Source organism: Schistocerca cancellata, chromosome 6 (genome assembly GCF_023864275.1).
Source record: "Schistocerca cancellata isolate TAMUIC-IGC-003103 chromosome 6, iqSchCanc2.1, whole genome shotgun sequence".
NCBI classification, from domain to species: domain Eukaryota; kingdom Metazoa; phylum Arthropoda; class Insecta; order Orthoptera; family Acrididae; genus Schistocerca; species Schistocerca cancellata.
This window is the reverse complement of record NC_064631.1, coordinates 385,319,376-385,328,720: the sequence shown is the minus strand read 5'-3', so window position 1 is coordinate 385,328,720 and position 9,345 is coordinate 385,319,376. Positions and strand designations below refer to the sequence as shown.

Below are 9,345 nucleotides of genomic sequence, written 5' to 3'. Positions count from 1 at the left end.
TAACGACCGACCAATCAGAAACCGTCTTTGAGCTATATAACGTCATCACAACAGCAATTTTGATAGCTTGCTCCTGACAAAGACGATGGTGGAAATAGTTGAAAGCTAGATAGTTTACCCAGACCTGACGCGGAAGAAGTTCGAGAATGTTTTATGCATCTGCGCCGTCGCGAAAGACTTCTTTATCATAGTGGGAGTTTTATTTGTCTGAACTATATGATAAGGTGAGTTATCAAGGAGAACAATACTACCACCAATGTTAGGAAACGTTTTCTCTTCTCCTTGCATATTACCGCGATAATCTTGTGAATCATAAATTAAGTCTGCTCGTTCTACGAAACCCATTGCTCCTCCAGGGTACCTAGCGAGGTGGTGCAGTGGCTAGCACAGTGGACTCTAATTCGGGAGGACACGGTTCAATCCCTCGTCCGGACATCCTGATTCAGTTTTTCAGTGATTTCCGTAAATCGCTCCAGGCAAATGCCTGGATGGTTCCTTCTTTCCCCGTCCTTCCCTAATCCGGTGAGATGAAATCGCTGTCTGGACTCCTGCCCCCCTCCCCCCCCCAAAGAAAAACAATCCTCCAGGGTGGTCAACAATAGCTCTTTGAATTACACTACTATTACTCACAACGCCCGAAAGACTCACGGCCATCAATGCCACACCATCCTTTTATTTCATTTTACGTTATTTCTGATTGCTCTCAAGTATTCAGCACTTTGCAACAACTTTCTGTTAAGAAGGTTCTCTTATTTTTACATATTTTGAAAATAAATCCTACGTCTTTCAAAATTTTCTGAAATGTTACCCTCGCCACTTGAAAATTATGTCGGTTTTTGAAATTTCAATATGGCCCGGCACCGGGAAACGATGATCTCGGAAATGGCGAAGCTGATCGGTTCTTCGCGTGCGCGCACATCTACGGGAAGCGCATGTAGGGCGGTGAAACCATGAGTAGACAGCAGTGTGATGGACGTCAGTGCTTAATGACAAAACTTGAAGGTCAGAGGGTTATCTGCTCTGTAAATCAGGATGGGGGAGTTGCAGCAGATCTGTGCGACGGGATAAAATGTTGGTGCCGGCAGAAGTGTTTAGGACAACACTTGTCAGCACACAGTGTTGAATATGAGGCTCTATGGTAGACGCCTTTACATTTTCCTACGTTGAGCCCACGACATCGTCAATTACGATTATATATTGCACTGGGCATTAGATCATCGATACTGGACCGTAGATTAGAGGAAAATTGTTCACTGGCCGGATGAAAGAGTTTGATTGTTACACGTTGTCGTTTGTCGTCCCCTGATACGGCATCATTCAGGTGAACGGGTGCTCGAAATACGCGCCAACCCACATAGACAGGCTACCTGAAGGGACCACCACACATATGCAGCACGTGAAAATTATTACATACCACATCCTTTCATACTTGTACTTTCATCAAAAATAAACGCAAAATACATATATTTCGAAAAACTTATAAAAATTTTCTTCGTGCTTTCATGAGTGACAGCCTTATTCATGTAATATGAAGATGGCATCTGTTCTTTCGGACATGTCAATACCATTAGCTGCTGACGGGCGCTGATATATAGGAACGGGGACAGTTGAAAGTGTGTGCCCCGACTGGGACTCGAACGCGGGATCTCCTGCTTATGTGGCAGACCCTCTATTCATTTTTTTTTTTTTTGCATTTTGTTCGTTATCGATTGTTGTGTTTGGTCGTTGCGGACGTCGCAAGACAACCTATTCAAGTTCGGTGGTTGATCCTTCCACTCAGGTTTTTATTACAGAGGCCAACCGGCTCTCTGACCGAACACGCAGAGCTACCGTGCCGGCTAAAAATGGCTTTCAGCACTATGTGACTTAACATCTATGGTCATCAGTCCCCTAGAACTTAGAACTACTTAAACCTAACTAACCTAAGGACATCACACAACACCCAGTCATCACGAGGCAGAGAAAATCCCTGACCCCGCCGGGAATCGAACCCGAGAACACGTGCTCTTTTTGGCTCAGCAATAGCCGAGTACTACGAAAAATACCTCACAGACTCATTTAATGTTCCCCTCCACGGAAATCTTTAGTAAAAGGTGAAAGATTAGTTCGTTTTGAAGGGAAACCAGAGTGTCCGTATGAGACACCGAGGGCACAGGGAATAGCGCGACTGCAGGGATTTATCGCTGGCACGCTCCCCGTGATACCCACATTCTCAACTTATAGTCCACACACTACATTCGTGTGTCCCTGCCATTATACCCATTATTCACGGTAGACAATCGACCCAGTCCCGTAAGAGTTCAGGCAAATCGTGTTCAGCCTCGCTGAAGAAGGTCATCAGCTGTTTAGCCTTTACGATATGAAAAAGTCATGTCCGAAAGAACGTATGCCATCTTCATATCCTTAAGGCTAACCGGTTGTGTGGACTATAAGTTGAGAATGTGGGTATTACGGGGAGCGCGCCGGCGATAAATCCCTGCAGTCGCGCTATTCCCTGTGCCTTCGGTGGCTCAAGTGGATAGAGCGTCTGTGTCGTAAGCAGGAGGTCCCGCTTTCGAGTCCCGGAGGGGGCACACATTTTCAACTGTCCTCGTTCATATATGTCAGCGCCCGTCAGCAGCTAATGGTTCTGATTTAATTGTAACTTCATTCATGTAATGCTAACAGTGTAAAAGTCGACCAGATGTGGGTCATATTACTAGAAGGAAATTGAGTGTTATACTCATCAGACTGATAAGAGACTGATCAGATCACCCATGGCACACAAAACGGGTCAGAGATTGTTGCACAAGCAACGAAAAGAGTACGCTAGATTTGAAAGAAAGCAGAATCTCCCAGATTGACGGTATTTTACAGAGGCTCGAAACTTAGCGTAGACTTCAATGCGCGATGCCTTTTATAGTTTCCACAACGAAACTCGAAATCACGCCGAAATTCAAAAGAGGTTCTAGTCGTACTGGAGTGCCAGCGGCAAGACATTAGTAGCAGTGGTAGTGTTACCGATGACAGAGCCACCGATGTAAGTCACTAAACACGGATTCCCGAAATGTCTTCACTACAGGGGAATTCAGAACTCACATGAGAATAGCTGCCAAAATAGATAATTTGGATGCAGGTATCCTCGATGTGGTGAAGCAAGTTAAGTCAATAAAGGTAAGTCTTCTGATCAAGACTCCGTACTCCCTTTCAGAGTATGCTGATGATAAAGCTCCATTTTTAGCAACCATATACAACCGATCGCTCGACGACAGATCCGAACGTAAGGATTGAAACTTCACAGATAGCACCAATACTCAAGAAAAGAATTGTAGACTCAAATCACTGACATGTTTTCAAGATGATTTGGAACATATACTAAGTTCGAACAAAACGAAATGCCCCACAAAAATAATCTACTCGCACAGATGCAGCACTGATTCAGGAAGTATTCTTTTGAAACACAACTTTCACAAGACAATGAGCGCTATCGACAGGTCCTCAAAGTTGTTTCCACATTTCTAAATTTACAGAAGGCTTTTGACATCGTTCCTTACAAGCGGCATCCCTATGGAATATCGTCTTACTTCTGCGACTGCATTCGTGATGTTCTGTCAGAAACGACACAATACGTGTTAACTGACAAGAAATCATAGAGTAAAACAGAAGTGATATCTCAGGCTCCAAGAAATGTTATAGGCCCTCTGTTGTTCCCAATCAATATAAATTACTTTGAAGACAATATGAGAGTCTTTTACAGATTGTCTGCAGGTGATTCAGTCGTTTACTATGTGGTAAACTCATCATTAGATCAAAATGAATTGCAAAACAATTTAGACAAGATATCTATATTATTCGGAAAGTGTTAAATGACCCCACGTAAAAAAGAGTGAAGTTCTCCACGTGAGCACTACAAAAATCTGTTAAATTTTAGATACACAATAAGTCGCACAAATTTAGACGTTGTCGATTGAACAAAAAACCTTTGTATTACAATTACGAAAAACTTAAAGTGAAACATTCGCAAATAAAATTTTCTAGGAAAGCGAACGTGTAGACTGCGTGTTATTGACAGAATACTCAGATAAGAACAATGCCCACGTATTAAGTAGCGTGCCTACACTACGACTGTCTGTTATCTTTAGGAGTATTGTTGCGCCGTATGGGATCATTACCACATAGGATAGTCGGAGAGCAATTAAATAATTCAAATAAGGGAAGAACGTGTATTATTATCGGCAAATAGTGGAGAGAATGTCACGGATATGGTAAGCTAACTGGGATAGCAACCACTAAAACAAATACGTTTTCTGTAGCGGCCGGAACCTCCCATGTAATTTCAATCACCAAATTTGTTCTTCAGTTGTGAAAGTATTTCGTTGAGTCCCAGCTACATAGGAAACATGAGTGTCGTAATACAATGATAAAATCAGAGGTAGTACGGCAATATAGTGTTCATATTCCCCACCCGCTATACGACAGTGGAACGGTCGAGAAATAGTCTGAAAGTGATCCGATGATCACACTGTAAGGCACTTGAGTGTATAATGCAGATTAGTCATGTAGTTGTTGAAGTGGTGCCCTCCATAACGAAGTGGCAAACTCCAGCAAGACAACTGCCCGTGTCGCAAGGGCAGGATACTTCTGAGAGGTTTGAAGAGAATAATAGTGAACTCAAGTTGATGTCTTCAATGCCAGGCACGTATGACGTCGGGCACCAGCTACGCACCCGCATACCATATGCACCTAATTTCTGGGAATTGCGTGAGCTCTGCGTAGACTTTTGATGTTAACGAAAAATTAAATGGGAGGTCTTATTTCCAGCATCAACGTGCTTACGTTCCGGTGATGAGGTTGATGTCCTCTACGAATAATTACGAGCATTTGTTCGTATTCTCCTAAAACATTGTGGGTAGGTGTTGCCGAGATACAGAACGAATTGCTCTGAATCCCGATTGACCCACTAATTCACAAAAAAATTTTTGCTTGTGTGATGTCATAGTGTCGATCAAGACACTGGTGCAAATTCTCCTGATTTTCTGTGAACGAGAGTGAACCTAATTGCAATTTATGGACATGTTCTTTTTCACATTGATAGAAAAAGCTCCATTTCTTTTTTCACGGGGTGAGAAACATTAGTATATGCTTCTCTTTTGTATTTGAGTACAAATAGCGTTTCGAGAGAAGGAATAGAATGCAGCTCAACCGTCACGTGGTTCACTGCCGCCTAAAGTCACTTCGTTAGCCACACCACATGTGCAAAGAAAATGTATCATGACTCACCCACTTGGTTTCTTACGTTGCTCAATGGACTAATGAGGGTGTTGTTTGCACGGCTCTATGTAACGACACGTATTTCTTACTTCTGGATTGCAGCATGAGAGTGGGAATTATCGTTCTGTCAGCCGCATCAATTCCTCTGTTATAAATACAGCTGACTGCCGTTGACAAGGATGTACGGTGACTGGTTCATTCATCAGCCTTTGATATAGATTCTGGCATTCAGACCAGCTGATTTCTTATCCCTCCAAGCTATTAACTAGTTAAATACTTTTGGTATGTTGCACTTTGGAATTACATGAGTTACAATGGGCATGGCTCATTATTAACTGGCAGCTCGTGGTCTTGCGGGCGTTCTCACTTCCCGCGCACAGGGTCCCGGGTTCGATTCCCGGCGGGGTCAGGGACTTTCCCTGCCTCGAGACCACTGGGTGTTGTTGTGTCGTCTTCATCACCATCATTCATCCCCATTACGGTCAGAGGATGGTAATGGCAAACCACCTCCGGACCTTGCCTAGTCGGCGGTGCGGGTTTCCCGCATCGTCCCCTATGCTTCTCGGAGTATGGGACCTCATCATTATCATCATCAATCTTTCCGACGACATGTCTAAACTCTTGGGCTCCTGTAATTGTGAACCGTCTGAAATTTTCTAGTTCTCTACAACAGCTCATGGACACCAAAACTGCCTTCGTCATTTTAATGGTTCAGATGGCTCTGAGCACTATGAGACTTAACATCTGAGGTCGTCAGTCCCCTAGAACTTAGAACTACATAGACCTAACAAACCTAAGGACAACACACACATCCATGCCCGAGGCAGGATTCGAAACTGCGACCGTAGCGGTCGCGCGGGTCCAGACTGAAGCGCCTAGAACCGCTTGGCCACACCGGCTGGCGTCCTTTTAATGAAACGTGCCTAAATGTGTATGTAATTACATTGGCGTTTCACGAGAGGAAATCATTAAAGGCAACATAAGAAATTCCCGGATATAGCATCAGATTCATGGGAAAACCGATAATTGATAATATCTATAACGGGCAGGAAACGGATCTGTGTACTTTTCAGGACAGGAAAAGAGATTTTCAAACAGAAAATGTACGATGTAATTTGTATTGCGCCTAGTTACCTTCCCTGCACACATAAACATTTAATAAGAGTTAGGCATAAACGAGTACAAATCCAATCTTTTCGAATTATACCCTCATTAGGCATGAGTCATAGCGAAGTGAAACATGTTACTTGCTGTGTCGTTTCATAGTTGCGCCAGATAGATGTCAAAACGAGGCTTGCAATTGTCAATGTTCCTGAACGTAATTGACATGTTTTCCCGGTAATTTTATTTATTCATCAATATTATAAAAATGGAAGTACGTATGTATGTATGTGCAATATGTGATCAATAGTATCCGGACACCCCAAAAACATACGTTTTTCATATTAGGATCATTGTGCTGACACCTACTGCCAGGTACTCCAAATCAGCGACTTCAGTAGTTATTTGACATCGTGAAAGAGCAGAGAGCTCCGCGGAACTCAAGGACTTCGTAGTGGTCGGGTGGCTGGGTGTCACTTGTGTCATACGTCTGTACGCGAGATTTGCACACTCCTAAACATCCCTAGGTCCACTGTTTCCGATGTGATAGTGATGTGGAAACGTGAAGGGACACGGGACAGCACGAAAGCGTACAGGCCGACCTCGTGTGTTGACTAGCAGAGACCACCGACAGTTGAAGAGGGTCGTACTGTCTAATAGCCAGACATCTATTCAGACCATCACAAACGAATTCCAAATTGCATCAGGATCCACTGCAAGTACTATAACAGTCAGGCCGGAGGTGAGAAAACTTCGATTTCACGGTTGAGCGGCTGCTCATAAGCCAAATATCACGCCGGTAAATTCCAAACGACACCTCGCTCAGTGTAAGGAGCGAAACATTGGACGATTGGATAGTGGAAAAGCTTTGTGTGGAGTGACGAATCACGGAACACAATGTGGTGTTCCGATGGCAGGGTGTGGGTATGGCGAATGCCCGTTGAACATCACAAGCCAGCGTGTGTAGTGCCAACAGTAAAATTCGGAGGTGGTGGTTTTATGCTCTGGTAGTGTTTTTCATGGAGAGGACTTGCACCCCTTGTTATTTTGCGTGGCACTATCACAACACAGACCTAAACTGATGTTTTAAGCGCCTTTTTGCTTCTTACTGTTGAAAAGCAATTTGGGGACGGCGACTGCATCTTTCAACACGATCGACGTCTATTCACAATGCACGGCCTGTGGCGGAGTAATTAATCGACAATAACATCCCTGTAATGGACTGACCTGCACAGAGTCCTCAGCTGAATCCTGTAGAACACCTTTGGGATATTTTGGAACACCGACTTCGTTCCAGGCATGACCAACCGAGATCGATAACTTTCCTCAGTGCAGCACTCTGTGAAGTATGGGCTGCCATTCCCCAAGAAACCTTCCAGCACCTGACTGAACATATGAGTGCGAGAGTGGAACCTGTCAACTAGGCTAAGAGCAGGCCAACACTGTGCTGAATTCCAACGTTACTGATGGATGGCGCCACTAAGTTGTAAGTCATTTTCAGCTAGGTGTCGGGATCCTTTTGATCACATGGTGAACGTTTGTATGTGTGCTTATGTTCTACTAAACCACTCGACCGATTTGAGCCAAACTTGCAACAAATGTTATTTACTGTCTGCAAAGAACCGCTGTTGGGGTAAGAACCACCTGCCTATCACAGAGAAGAACCATACTTTATTCATCCAGTATTTGAGAATCATAGCATTTAGTGACTTGTAACAAACGTTACAAATAATTTCATACCTTTACGAAACCTTTTCTCGCTAACAACCCTCACAAAATAATGAAAAGAAAAATGCTCATCGTCTACTGCATCTTCGTTAGTCGCGTAGCAAAACTGCGACATGAAGCACAACGTTTTGGTTTATTACTCCTTTACTACTTACTCTATTCACAACACATTTCACATACCAGTGAATGTAGCTACTAACATATATCATTGTACGACAAATTCTTCACGATATATGACGTCATAAACACTGAGATACGTGAAAAACTGCAGCATCATGTGTGAAGTTTCAATTTATTACTTCTTTACTACTGACTATAATCGCAACACATTTCGCAGACGTGAGACACGTACACCACTGGCTGTCCCTCCAAAATTATATCACTGTTTGTCGCATAGTTCAGGAAATGCGACTTCAGAATCAATGAGCTACGTGAAAATGAAGCTGCAATGTGAAAGTCGGTAGAGATAAAGCAGGAATATATGTACAAATACGTGTGAAATAATTTCAATATACGTGAAATATGAAACTTTCTGGAAGATTAAAACTGTGTGCCGGCCCGAGACTCGAATTCGGGACCTTTGTCTTTCGCGGGCAAGCGCTCTGCCGACTGAGCTACCCAAGCACGACTCACGCCCCGTCCACACAGCTTTAATTCCGCCAGTACCTCGTCTCCTACCTTCCAAGCTTCACAGAAGCTCTCCTGCGATCCTTGCAGAACTAGCACTCCTGGAAGAAAGGATTTTGCGGAGACATGGCTTCATACGTGAAATATGTTTGACATATGTGTACACTGGCAAAGTCACGTGTATAAAGCGCATCCTAAAGCGCATTTGGTACACATATTAGTTACGATCTGGAAAGATCCACTCGGGTGCAGGTGATAACGTGGGGAGAGAACGGAGTGGACTGGGTTCGAGGGAGATGCATAGATAGCGAGGGGGAACGATGAGACGGACAGAGAAAGGAAAGAGCACAAGGGGTAGGAAGAGATGCTCATTGACAGAGAGACAGGGAGGAGGTGATGGAGAGAGGGGGAGAGGTTGGAAGTTGGAGGATATGCGCAGAGAGAGGACCAGAAGAATATGAACAGTGACTGGAAAGTGGAAGAGGTGGGCAGAGAGATGGGATGGAAAATCTGGACACATGTGGTGGAAAACAGGAGATGGACAGGGAGGCAGGTAAGGAGGAGAAATAGAAGATTGGAGTAAATACACACCTGGGCAATGCTGGTTTCTCAGCTTGTTGCTATACAGGATATATAGAT

At 43.9% G+C, this 9,345-nt stretch overlaps 1 non-coding gene across 1 annotated transcript; it reads right to left on the bottom strand.

The window, feature by feature from the left end:
- Positions 1-2,013: 2,013 nt before the first annotated feature.
- Positions 2,014-2,131, bottom strand: LOC126090321 (U5 spliceosomal RNA). The gene has a single exon (XR_007521166.1). It is a non-coding gene; the product is annotated as a U5 spliceosomal RNA (small nuclear RNA).
- Between the last annotated feature and the right edge of the window lie 7,214 nt (positions 2,132-9,345).